General features: G+C 52.2%; 1 long non-coding RNA gene across 1 annotated transcript in view; it reads right to left on the minus strand.

Annotated features, from left to right (window-relative positions):
* The window catches only part of LOC309867201, a 74,251-nt gene extending 61,732 nt beyond the window's left edge, over positions 1-12,519 (minus strand). The window contains exon 1 of the long non-coding RNA XR_014313037.1: positions 12,247-12,519. This is a non-coding gene — a long non-coding RNA (uncharacterized lncRNA). The remainder of the gene's footprint in view (positions 1-12,246) is intronic.

A 12,519-nucleotide genomic window follows, 5' to 3' on the forward strand; every position in this document is an offset into this window, starting at 1 on the left:
CCCGGCCACAGCTCGTGGGCAGGGGGCGGGAAGACACCAAAGGAGGCCCTTCACGTTATTACTATTCAGGTCAAAACACCTCCCTGTGTTTAAACAATTACAATCCATAATTAGTTGCCATCACAGTGGAGCAAGCCCACTGTGGTTTCAAAATCACAGTGACTGCTTTATTTAGCTAAAACGACTGCAGCCGGGACCACTGGATCCTCTGTCAAACAAAACATCTCAGCTCTGGTTTCCCAGCGTTCTCGTAGCCAGCCTCTCTCGCAGCCCTACACGCACAAGCCCACCCCACCCACTGCCCGCCCCGGACTCTTCACACCCATCCCAGAACTCTTCTGTAGCTTGTCCTTCTTCTTCTTTGCTTCTCTAAACCCTGTCCATTCCTTTAAAGCCAAGCTGGGGCCTCCTCCTTCAGGAAGGCTGCCCTGACTACTGCAGCGCCATCAGCTTCTCCAGCCTCTCTACTCCCACTGCTTCTCTGTGCGACTGGCTCATTAGCATCTGTGTGTGTCAGCTGAGAAAAGAGAAGGAAGGGAAAATAGATTGTGGAACAGGAGGGAGAAAGATGGGCCACAGCACGGGTCCCGTAACCTCCTGTGCTCTAGAGAAAAGGGAGGTAGGATGGGTGGGAGGGAGAGGTGGATGGATCCGGGTCAGAGGGTCCTTCCTGCTTGGGTTTAGAGGGTCTCAGCAGGACTAAAGCCCTACCTTGCTTAGGACTCGGGAGGAGAGGCTGGAGATGGAGCCCAGAACACAGCTAGGTTCTCTCCTAGTGATGGGGATCTACATCAGTGCTTTCCTATCTGCTCTGCAAGGCACATGCCACTGAAGTGTGGTCGGAGAGCCAAAGGGTCTCAGCCCACCTCCTGGTATCTAAGCCTCTTCCTCTGACAAAAGTCATGTTGAACCGGCTTCCACTCCAACATTCTCTGGTTCCACAAAACATTTTTAAGATGGGGTGGGGGAGGGGAACACAAGTTCATACTTTGTCCATTTACTTTCTATAGGTTTTGTTTCTTATATTTTTATGTCTAGTGCCATAGAGGCAGGAGGAAGGAGTCAGTGCAGAACTCGCTCAGCAGCTCCCTAAAGTAGCTTCAGGCCAGGAAGTGGGTGACGAGTGTGGGGTGCCTATGAGAAGAGGACTAGGGCCACCCTTCCCCAGAGGGCTGCCACGGCTCCTGTCTGCCACACCCAGTCATGCTGGACAAGCCAGAGAAAGAAGGTACAAGCAGGAGCTTGCCCAGGTTTGAACAGTCCTGCTCCCTGAGGGACCAGGCGACCTCGGGGTCCTGCCAGGACAAGAGAGCTTCTTCACCCAGACTGCCTGGTCCTGAGCCAGCCATAGTCTCGACAGCAGATGGGGCTGGTGGAGGTCCTCCTTGCAACCTTCATTTGCTTGGGCTGTAAGCCCCCCCCTCTCCACATAGCTGCCCACGCCCCCCCCCCACTCCCCAGAGCTATTGCTGTCCTTGGAGAGCCTCCACACCTGACATTCAGTGTCACCCAGGCTCACCTCATGGGACGTTTGCTGATTGATGGACTCCAGCCTGGAACAGAGGCAAAGACCTGAACTGTGGACTGACCCAAAAGGAAAGGGAATCGGGCTCTACTGAGGAATAGCAGAACGGGTCCAAAAGAGAGGAGTCGGACAGACAGTCATTCTTTCCTAGCCTGCGGGTCCCCCCTCCCCCGCCCGCCATTCATTCATCTGTGCAGGACATGTTTACCCAGCACCAGCCATGTGCCAGGCACAGCGCAAAATGCTGGCCCACAGCGGTGAACACGACGCACTCTCTGACTTCATAGTGTTTATAGACCAGTCAAAAGGGCAGACCTTGAACAAATAATTACACAATGAATTCATTAACTGGTGTTATAACTGATGCTTTGAAAAATTAATAAGCACAGGTGTTAAGAAAGAACAATTTCCAGGAGGAGCTTACTTGTGGGAAGGTCACGGGAAGTTCACAGGAGTGATCTTTCAGCTAAGACCTAAAGATGGTCTTTAGTGGGGAGGTAAGAAAGGGCCAACAGCCTGTGCAAAGGTCCTGGGACAGGAAGGCACATGGAATGTTCCAGAAATCTAGAGAGTCGGTGTGGTTGGTGCTCAGAGCCATTCAGGGAAGAGGGGGTATAATGAGGCAAATCTAGAGAGTCGGTGTGGTTGGTGCTCAGAGCCATTCAGGGAAGAGGGGGTATAATGAGGCAGGAGTAGCAGCAGGACTTCCCGGGCCAGCAAAGAAAGAATCTAGCCTGGGCGGGTAGAGGAGGCCAAGAGAAACTTCAGCAAAGACAGAGCTCTATACTTTTTCACCTTGACCGTGGCAATTTCTTTCCTGCCATCCCTCTTCTAAAGGACTACAAATCTCAGGACTTGCTTTTGCTACCCAGAATTCATGCCATATTAACATCCTACATCTGCACAACTCCAAGAATGATTACAGCATTGTCCCGCCTACTATCTCTTCTCATACTCACAGAAACCTCATCAGCTAGGTGTTTTCAGCCCCGCTTTGCAAATGAAGTCATTAAGACTCAGGGAAATTAATTAACCTGCCCAGAGGTCACCTGCACAGTGTTCTTCTGTTAAGGGTATATGGCAGCCTGATGAAAAGGCAAAGAAGAGGAAAAATTAGCATTCACTAGGTACGCGTATGCAAATAAGTACAAATAGAAGTGAAGCCTACTAAGAAGGACAATCTAGCGGTAAAGAATATGGTGCATTCCAAAGCCTGTGAAAGTATTTGGGACGAATCTGATTTTCAAAATTGCCTACTAATGGCTACAAGTATAGGTATGAGTATAAGTACAGATACATATACAGATAACGTACATAGAAAACCAGGAGTTGGAATAACCGATTTTTTTCTCCCATAACTCGAGATCTTAAACTGCTCATTTTGGGTAGCTGGCAAATTTTATGGCTCTATGTGAAAGCAATAAAATGGTTCCAAACTATAATTCAGATTCCACAGTTTCATAAGTAAGGAAAAGGTTCGTTCTTCCAGTTAGAAATGCTCATTGTTTCCATGTCCATTACAACTTCAATTAAAATGGTAAATGATAATAACAAGAGCATGAATCCTAGATCCCAAACTCAGGTTTGGAAAAGTATCACTTCCTTCCGTTTCTCAAATGACCCCACTGCAAGGTCCCGAGCGCCCCCACCTCCCCCCGACTGCAGTAGGGATCCACTCTCATTGAGTACCTCCAAAAGCAGACACAGGATAAGCTTACATGAAGATAGCAGACAGAAACTACATCCGAAGAGAACACCCACCTAGAAAGCAGAGCAGGAGAGTCAGGGGCAGGGATGGGGTGGGGCAAGCCTAGCCTTTCCATATAAAATATTGAGTGCTAGAGTCAGGCTCCACATTAGAAATTTGACACTCAGGCAGAATTCTGCTGCCAGGCTGCAGGGCAAAGCCACAGGGAAAGTGAAACTTGAAAAAATGAATCCTCAGTCCTACGGCAAATTAGTCATTCAGTGAATTGATCATTTGGCAAATTGGCTTTTAGCAAATTGATTTTGGGTTGTCTGGGCTTGCTCCTGGAAGGCCATCCACCAGCCCGTGGAGTATGTGGAGCCTCGTGGGCGAGAACACAGCTCCCAGGGAGCAGGCCGGCTCTGCTCCCAGGAGAGAAACCCCCAGGCCTGGTGAAGGCCCGGTGAGGAGATGCCATGTCAGGGATTGCCCGGAAGCCTGGCTGTCTTTTGGGCAGCCTTGGGTCTGGGTCCGTGGGAAACCCCTCTGCCACCGGAGTCAGCTGTGCACGAAGACCCTCCGGGTGGAGGAGGAGAACAAATGCATGTTCTGTTCCAGAGGCTGCGATGGGGTCTCTCCACTGAGAAGTGAGAGAGGACTTACCTCTGATCCTACGAGGAGAGTAGCAGCCAAGACCTTTTAGACTCACTGTACCTCCAGCCCCAGCAGCTGGCTTCCTTTGCCATCATTTCCCGGGTTCGAGAGTTTGATGACAGGGGAAGAACGACCAATCCACCCTGGGATGAGAAGCTGGACCACGGGCAGGACCCTCCCCAGACCAAATGTCTTTCTATCCCACGAGCCTTGAGTGCTGACGATTCACATTAAGCCTCAGCCAATTTACTAATGGTGGCATGCAGTGGACCTTCAAGTCATTTATAGGCAGTTATACCTCAAAGCTGAACCTGTAAAACCCAATGATCCCCTGCACCTTTGTAATCTTCTGCCAAGCTGCCCAAATCTGAGCATCCGCATGAATGCCTGCTGAGGGATGAGGTATACCTGTGCGGCGTCCTGCACTTGAACTATACCCACCTTGGCCCTCCAGATTCACGGCAGGTGGAGGGCTTGGCAGGATTGCCAAAAAAGACACTCATACTTGAGGGGCACCATCCAGTCAATTTCTTTCCTGCCTACGTTTTGCAGCCAGAGCATGCACTCTCCAACACTTCCTCCTACGCTCATGTTTCATGGTTCTGACACCCAGAATCGTCTGGGTTACAACCTCCATGAGTTGTAACAGAATAGAGTCGTGACAAGAGATCAGCCAATCCTGACCAGCACTGACCAGACGTTCAGTGATCACTTCGATCCGCAGAACGGTAAGTTGGCAGGACCCATCTCTGGCTGTCACGCTGAGTAGACATGGCACCAAGGGGTCCCCAAGAAGGGGGAAGTAGGAAGGAGCCCAGAAAGGTGGTCTGATGATTTTGATGATAATGAACCAGTGTCTGGGGAAGAGGAGGAGGAGAAACAGGAGTCCTTATAATATTTTAAAGCAGCTTCACTTCATCTTCATAAAGCAGAGAGAAGAAGGAATTAAGAACCCCATGTTGCAGGTGGGGAACTTGAGTCTCATTAAGGTTAAGCACCTAATCCCAGTTCACCCACCCAATCTGAGCACAGATCTTGCATATCCAGGAGACAGCTCATGGCCATGTGCTGCCCTAGGACTCTCTCCCATGCACACCTTTGCCCCTCCCAGTTGCCACCAAATAACAGGTTGGGGCAGCCTCTGGGGTCCAGAGGACAAAGCAGAAAAACAAGCCTTGACCCTACTCAGTACAAACTTCCCCACCAGAATGGAGAGAAGGGGAGTTCCCAGCACCACAAATCTATGGAGCTAGTGAGTTGTCAGGACTGGTGGCACCCCTGGGCTCCGACACCCTCCGACCCATCAGGCCCAGCCTTTCCTTTCCCCTGCAGGCAGTGCAGGGCAGGGATCACTAGGCTCAAAGGCAAGCTCCTCTTGCAATGTCTGCCCACTTGCTCTGCCCCGAGCACTCAGTATTTTGTAATTACAGCCTCCAGCGAGCGCTTTGTCACCTTTTGCTGAATTAATGTGTGCATGCACAAATGAGTGAATGATTGAAGAAAACTCTAGCGTGTGTGTGTGTGTGTGTGTGTGTGTAGCACTTCTATTTTTCATATCACCTTTTTATCCACTAGTCCATCTTATCCTTGGGATACCCCTGTGAATGCAGTATTGGAATCCCTGCTTCACAGTTGGAGAAACTGAGGCCCAGAGAGATGACTGCCTCATGTGAGGTAATGGCAGAGCTCAGGCCAGAATCCTAGCCCCAGGCTCCTACTTGAGTGCTCCTTCTGGCCTGGATAGGCTCTCCAGGAGAGGAGCTTTGCCCCCCGAAGCCCAGCAAGTCAGAGGCTCCCTCGATGCCCAGCTCACCACCAGAGGTGCAGACAAGGCTGAAGCTACAGGAAAACCCCCAGAGGAAAGAGCTGTCACCCCCCGGACAGCTTTCCAAACAGGCCTCCACACCTCTCCCGAGTTAGCTCATCATTTCCAGATCTGGATAAGGACTGGAAACCCCCCTTCGGGACCTTTCTGAGGGTGACTCACTCTGGGGGCAGGGAGGTGGGAGAGGTGAGGCACTCAGATCTCGAATCTCACCAGTCTTCGTGACAAACAAGTGTCTTCTTTGACCTCACAATCGTTCATTCAACACATTTTCCTGACCACGTGTTCTTGGGAGCACTGAGTATCCAGCACCATGCTCAGATCTGTGCAGGTAGGAGGCGACTCGGCAGCCTGCCCCTCACAGGTCTGCACACAGTCCATGACCTCGCCCCTCGTGTCACTGCCATCCCTGCGGCCGAGGGTGCCAGTGACCTTCCTGCTGATGCCCAACCCCAGGCTTGTGTGCCTCGTCTGGGCAACCCTTGGGAATAGCAACCACTGGTTCTTCACTACTGTGCCCTTGACCTCCACCATGCCTCTCCTCCCCCACTGCCCACTCATTTCCCCTCCTCTCCCACTCACTCTTGAAACACTCCCAGGAGTTCTCTTGTAGGCTTTTTTCTCTGTCTTCCTCTATTTACCCCCCTTTTAATCACCCCATCTATAGCACAGGGAGGCAAACACTACCCAACTGTCGTAGACACTAGGGTTAATTCTCCAAACTCCATGAACTGCTTATGGACACCTTCTTCTGGAGGGCTCACGAGCCTCCAAAACTTCTTCTGGAGGGCTCACGAGCCTCCAAAACGCAGCATATCCACCCCTGACTCACCCTCACAGCGCCCACCCACCCTGCTCCTCCTCTCCCTGATTCTGGCCTGGCGTCAGGGGCTGCAAGCAGGCAGCCCCTGGAGCCAGGACCCGGGCAGTCGGCCTCCCTTCCCCACCTCCTCATCTCCACATCCAGATGGTCATCCCACCAGATCACTTCTCCCCACATAGTGCCTCAGAACTGTTACCCTACTCCTGCCACTACCCAGCTTAATGGGCCTCCTCATCCTCCTCTTCTGAACTGGAGAAATGACCCCAGGCCGTCCGGGACCGGGTCCCACCTTCTTCCCAGGCCCCTCTCTACTCACCTGCGTCTGTACTCCAGCAGTAGTGAACACTTCCAATCCCACAAGGGGCCCTACCCTCTCCCCCTGCCAGCTTTTGTGTTTTTCTTTCCTAGAAAGTTCTCTCCCACCACTCTGGGAACCCCACCTAGGGAATTTTACAGCCTCTCCTTCAACACCTAACTCAAACCTTACCTTGTCGGAGAGCCCGTCCCCTCCTCACCTCTCCCAGGCTGGACCAAGCGCCCCCAACTCACCAGATGCACCCATATGGGCCAGCATAGGCCATTGTCACAGCACTCACCGCCCTGAATTACAACCTTATTTATAAGTGTCGTACCCCCTAAACTTGGGCCCTTCAAGGACTGTCGCCTGTTGCTTTTTCTCTGTGCGTCCAGCTCCTGGGAATATCCTGCCCATGGCCCACCTTGGTGAATGGCTAAAAGAATGGATAGTGCAGGTCGGTGAACTTGATGGAATACGGGATGGAACCTGACAGTAGGAGGAGGAACAAGTCAGGAGGAGGAAAAACACCGAGCACGCCTCTGCCAGGCCCTAAGGAGTTCACAACCAGCTCGAGAGAGACGGGACTCTCAAAACACGTCACAAACCAGAATGGCTTACAATGAGCTCTGTGATACCCTTCCTCCCTCTGGAGCTCAAAGGGACAGGAGCAGCAGGGGAGCTGAAGAGGGATGGGGAAGCAGCTTGCCTCTGTGCTCCCAGCCTGCCTCCCAGGATCTGAGCAGACAAAGGTCAAAGGGTTGAGGGAGACGGCTTCTCCAGCAAGACTGCACCTTCCAGACCTCTTGGGTTATTGTGGGAGAAAGCTTGGTGCCATCTTTTTGCCAAGGAGCCTGGCTCACTGGTGAGGGTGGGAGAAGGGGTAGGCAAAGCATTCCAAGCAGAAGGTGGACATCCCCAACCCCCCACTGCATCCTCAAGATGCCAGCTTGGAGTCCACTGGCTAGATGATCCGGAAGACTTTCTGACTAGGGATCCAGACGCCAGGCCAGACCTCCTGGCCAAGTGGGAAGGACCAGCGCCCAGAGGCCGGGAACAGCACCGAGAGAAGGTAGGGAGGGCAGGCGGGAGAGCAGGCACCATTACGTCTTCTGTTTGACTCTGGGCCAGCTAAGGTTACATGGACCGACTTGACCTGACCTTCGTCTTTATATGATCCAGGCAAGTGTAAATACTGAGGCGTATGCCAACACTAAAGGAAAGCAAGCAAGCCCATGTAAGCATCTAGCACGGCCTAGCAAGACTGCACGTCCAGCTAGTGACTCCGGGGGCCCCTCCCCCAGGGCCAGGCTGCCTCCTGGGTCCGAGCGGTGAAACCTGCTCCTGAAAGCACAGGATATAATGCTGAGAACGGCTCCAAGCTCAGCCAGCCCCAGCTCCCCATCGACAGAAGCTGAGATCCAAGGAGGGAAAGGGACCTGGAGGGGAATCACACAGCTGCCCAACTCCCAGGACAAAGCTCTCCGAGCCTACGAAGTTCCTGGACCCCACACCCGCACTGTTCTGTAGATCTAGGAAACACTGCTGTTGGCCCCACCCCCTTCAGCTTCCACCCCACCCCCCACCAAGGAGAGAAACATGGCTGCATTTCAGCATCTCAGATCCAAGCAGCAGGCTGAACAGCCAGAGCAGAATGGTGGAATTTGAGGCCTCAGCAGCCGAAGGCTTGGGGAAGGCCCAAGAACCCTCGGCTCTGTGCAGGTTCTGTGTATCAGTGCCCTTTACATTCGGTGCTGGCCCCCGGCCTACCCTCCCAGCCTCACTCTGGGTCTGACCATGACACCGAAGACAGAGCGAGGCCAAGAGGGAAGGAGCCAGAGGAAGGCCTGCTCTTTAGAGGCCCCAGTGGGGCCCTGGCTCCCGGCCCCAGTCTCTCGGAAGCCCCCCGAGGGTGAGTCTGCATCCTGCAAACACTCACCCACAACCAGTGACATGGCACAGAGACGGGCCCTGAGCTCTGTCCCTGCTTGAGACCCCAGCACCCCTCCTGCCTTGCTGGCTCCTCCAACATGGAGAGATGGCCCCATGATGGGGAGAGTGGAGACAGGTCTCTGGTGCCCTCTGCTGTTTTGCACTCCTGGCCCACAGCCTGAGGGATGGCACTGAGGCTGGCGGCAGAGACCGGAGGAATGCCACCGGGGCATGGGTTTGCCGCACCATGTCCGTGCCTCTATCTCCTTTCCAGAAGGATCTAGAACAAATGCCATGCTCGCACCCCAGGAAGGGCAGTCAGCATGCACTAGGGTGAGTCATGGTAACCAACAACCACCAGAGTGAAATAGCTTGCAACGGGGAAGCTTTATGTCTTGGAAGTGATTTCTCTGGGTTTGGTGCTCCAAGTTCCCTCTCCCCAGGGTCCCGGCTGAGGGAGCAGCGCCATCTTGAATCTGGCTGTCTCAGGGCAAGAGCCCAAAGGGTCTCGGATGGGCCCTGAAAACTTGCCCTCACAGCTCATTGGCCCCACGCAGCACAAGGGGCCTGAATGTGCAGTCCTACCAGGGGCCCAGCACTCAGGGAGCGAGAAATAATTTGAGAGCAGCATTCATGACTGCTAATAGTTTGTTAGCTTTTGGGGTCACCAAACACGCAATTCATTCTCTCTCCCTCCACCAAGCAAAGTACACTCATTCCTCCCCAAGGGATACAGCCCCAGGGTCTCGGGTGGTGTGTGGGGCTCTCCGTATCAGTGATCAGTATCAATGAAGGTCAGCGATCTCTTTATCGTGTACAGACGAGGCTCCTCTTGATCCAGAGACCAACAATCTAGGGATTAAAGTCACCTGCCTCCCAAACATTCCATATTTGATGATATAACAAGTAGAAGGTAACATCAATGAATACTCCAAGTCAGAAAGAGGAAGAACAGGAGACACACCTCAGCAGAGTACCCCTCCACAGGGATCCTCACATCCCACTGGGCAGACATTTTAAAGGTCCCTGCCTGGGATGGGGGTGTCTTCCTCCACCAGGCAGACTGGAGCTCTCCCTGGGGTATCTCTCTTCTTGGTTCTGTGCACCTCTGCTCCTTGTCACCCAAGTTTCTCCCTACTCAGAACCTGAGGTGTTTGTTAGCCCTGTAATGACCATGCCATGTCCAGGTTCTAGCACGACCACAACTGCAACATCCCTTGGGTCTCAGTTCAAATTCCAGAGACAGAGAGAGTGCAGGAGAGGAGGGAAGGAAGGAGGGAGTCTCTCACCTGATCGCTGAGGTTCTACCATTTAGGACCAGGCATACAAGTCCTAGCCACCATCCAGCTTACGAATGGCCCGTTTCAAAGGGAGCACAGTGCCCACACATTCTGGATTGCACTGGAGGTAGATGGGAAGGCCAGGAACACATGTTTTCTCTGAAACAAATTTCATGGAGTTGCTTCTGAACAACTCTGAAGAAAGCCCACAATTCGAGGTGAGAAAGTAAGGTTTGGCTTGCTACCATCACAGACCACTTGCCTTCTTTATTTGTGTAAGTCTGTTTCCTCATCTGTAAAGTGAGGATAATAATCTCCATCCTTACTCCCTCTCCTTTACTCCCCCTTTTGGCCCTTCAGCCCCCAGATAAAACCAATTCCCTGTCCCAGTTACCTGGGCTGGATCACAACATTCCAGGCTTGCGGGGCTGCCTCTCCCAGGGACGTTTGCATTTGTATGAAGAACTCTTGGAGACTGAATAACCAAAGGAGCAAATCTCTAATGGTGAAATGTAAAGTAGTAAGAGAGACCTAAAGGGAAATATTTCAGTAGAAGGAAAGAAGGAGACACAGAGCACTCAAGATCCACCTAGATATGAATCCTACTCTCTATTGTTGACTTTTTCTTTCCTCCTTCATGGGAGAAATGACTCAAAGCCTATATTGAATGACAACTCTTATTACCAGAATCCTCGGGTCATTTTTAGTGGTAAACTGGCTTTTGAGAGGTATGTGTGGGTGTGGTGCCTGCAAAGGTATGCACCCCTGTCCCCATGCCCCATGTTCTCTCACTTCTGCCCAAAGGTGACTCAGGCCTAGTTTTGATGATGGCAAGACTATTACAGCCCACGGTTCTTGACCGCAGAGAATGAGAGTGCTGGGTTTCCCCTTGGAAAGCTCTGCCCTCCTCCCCACCCCTGCCCTACCTCTTTAGTCCCTGGTCTGTGATGATCTGAAGATGACCTGGGTTGGATGTCATCTTGCCCTGTTTCTGAACCAGAAGTCCCATGCCAGGAATGATTTGCACTATCCTCGTGTCCTCGCACTAGCGGCCCCTATACAGGATTTGGTAAAGAGCTGGCTTTTACCCCAAGCGACAGCACGGACTCCTCTGTCCGCCTTTGGAGCCACTGCCCACCTGGCCGCCCTCCAGCCTCACTGCCCACTGCCCCAGCACCCTCCTCCTGAGACCTTCATCTGTCCCATCGTGGTCCGGTCCCCTTTGTTCCCACCCATCCTCACTGCCTAACCCTAATCCTATTCCCTAATCCAATCCTCGACCTCTGCCGTTAGGGGCAGACTGCTTACACTCTCTGGACTATGACCTCCCTGTAACATGAGATCAGAGAAAGCAAAACTCCCCAGTTCTAGATCCCTCCTTTTCCCTGTCCCCTTTAAGGTGCATCAAAAACAACAATGGCTAGAGGTGCCTGGGTGGCTCATTCGGTTGAGCACCCGACTCTCAATTTCAATTCAGGTCATGATCTCAGGGTCATGAGATGGAGCCCCACATAGGGCTCCATGCTGGGCATGGAATCTGCTTGAGATTCTCTCCCTTCCTCCCCTCTGCCCCTCCCCCTACTCATGCGCACATGCACACGCGCACACACACACACACACACACTCAAATAAATAAATAAAATATTTTTTTAAATAGCTAATTTAGGTGCTTTACAGTCTATACAACATGGCTACGTTTATTATTTCATTTAAAACCATTGATATCCCCCCTAAGAAGCAGTTATTTTACAGAGGTAGAAACTGAGGCTCAGAGGTGTTAAGTGACTTGTCTAAGGTCACACAGCTAGTTTAAAAAGTTGGAGGCATTAAAACCCAGGTATCCAGACCATGTTTTCCTTCCACTTTGTCCAACGATGTGTCTCCCATACCCTCTGGCTGATGGGTACAATCCTTATTCCCCAGACAGAGCACGTCCCATGCCAGAGTCGGCAAGAATAGACTTAGGGCATAAGTCTTCCCTGGGGCCAGGAACAGAGGGGCAAAGAGCATCAGCACAGAATGGGCCGCCTTGGATCTGAATGACCTGAAGAAAAGAAAAACGGTGATTTTAGAGCTCATCACATCCTCCTCTATCAGTGGCCTGGACCTCTTTGGAGCCGCAAGGCTGGTTCTAATTTGTAAGGCCAGACTCGACGGGGCCTGTGCTCTCCCAGCAATGGACCGGCGCCTGCAAGTCTCCTCCCAGCGCCCCTTCCCTGGCTCACCACAGCTGCTGCCCAGGATCAGAAGCGAGGTGCATCCTTTCTTCATCTCGGTTTCTCTTCCTGTAAAACAGGAATGATCACCCCTGTCCTGCCACCATTCTCTGGGAGGAAGAATGGAGGAGAGGACAAGAGGGCATGAGCTGGTCTCTTTATAGAGCTGATATTTGAATAGGAGGCACCTGGATGGCTCAGCCGGTTAAACATTTGCCTCTTGATTTCAGTTCAGGTCATGATCTCAGGGTCATGGGATGGAGCCAAGCACCAGGCTCCATA

The sequence above is a fragment of the Mustela nivalis genome, assembly GCF_964662115.1.
Source record: "Mustela nivalis genome assembly, chromosome: 6".
In the NCBI taxonomy this organism is placed as follows: Eukaryota; Metazoa; Chordata; class Mammalia; order Carnivora; family Mustelidae; genus Mustela; species Mustela nivalis.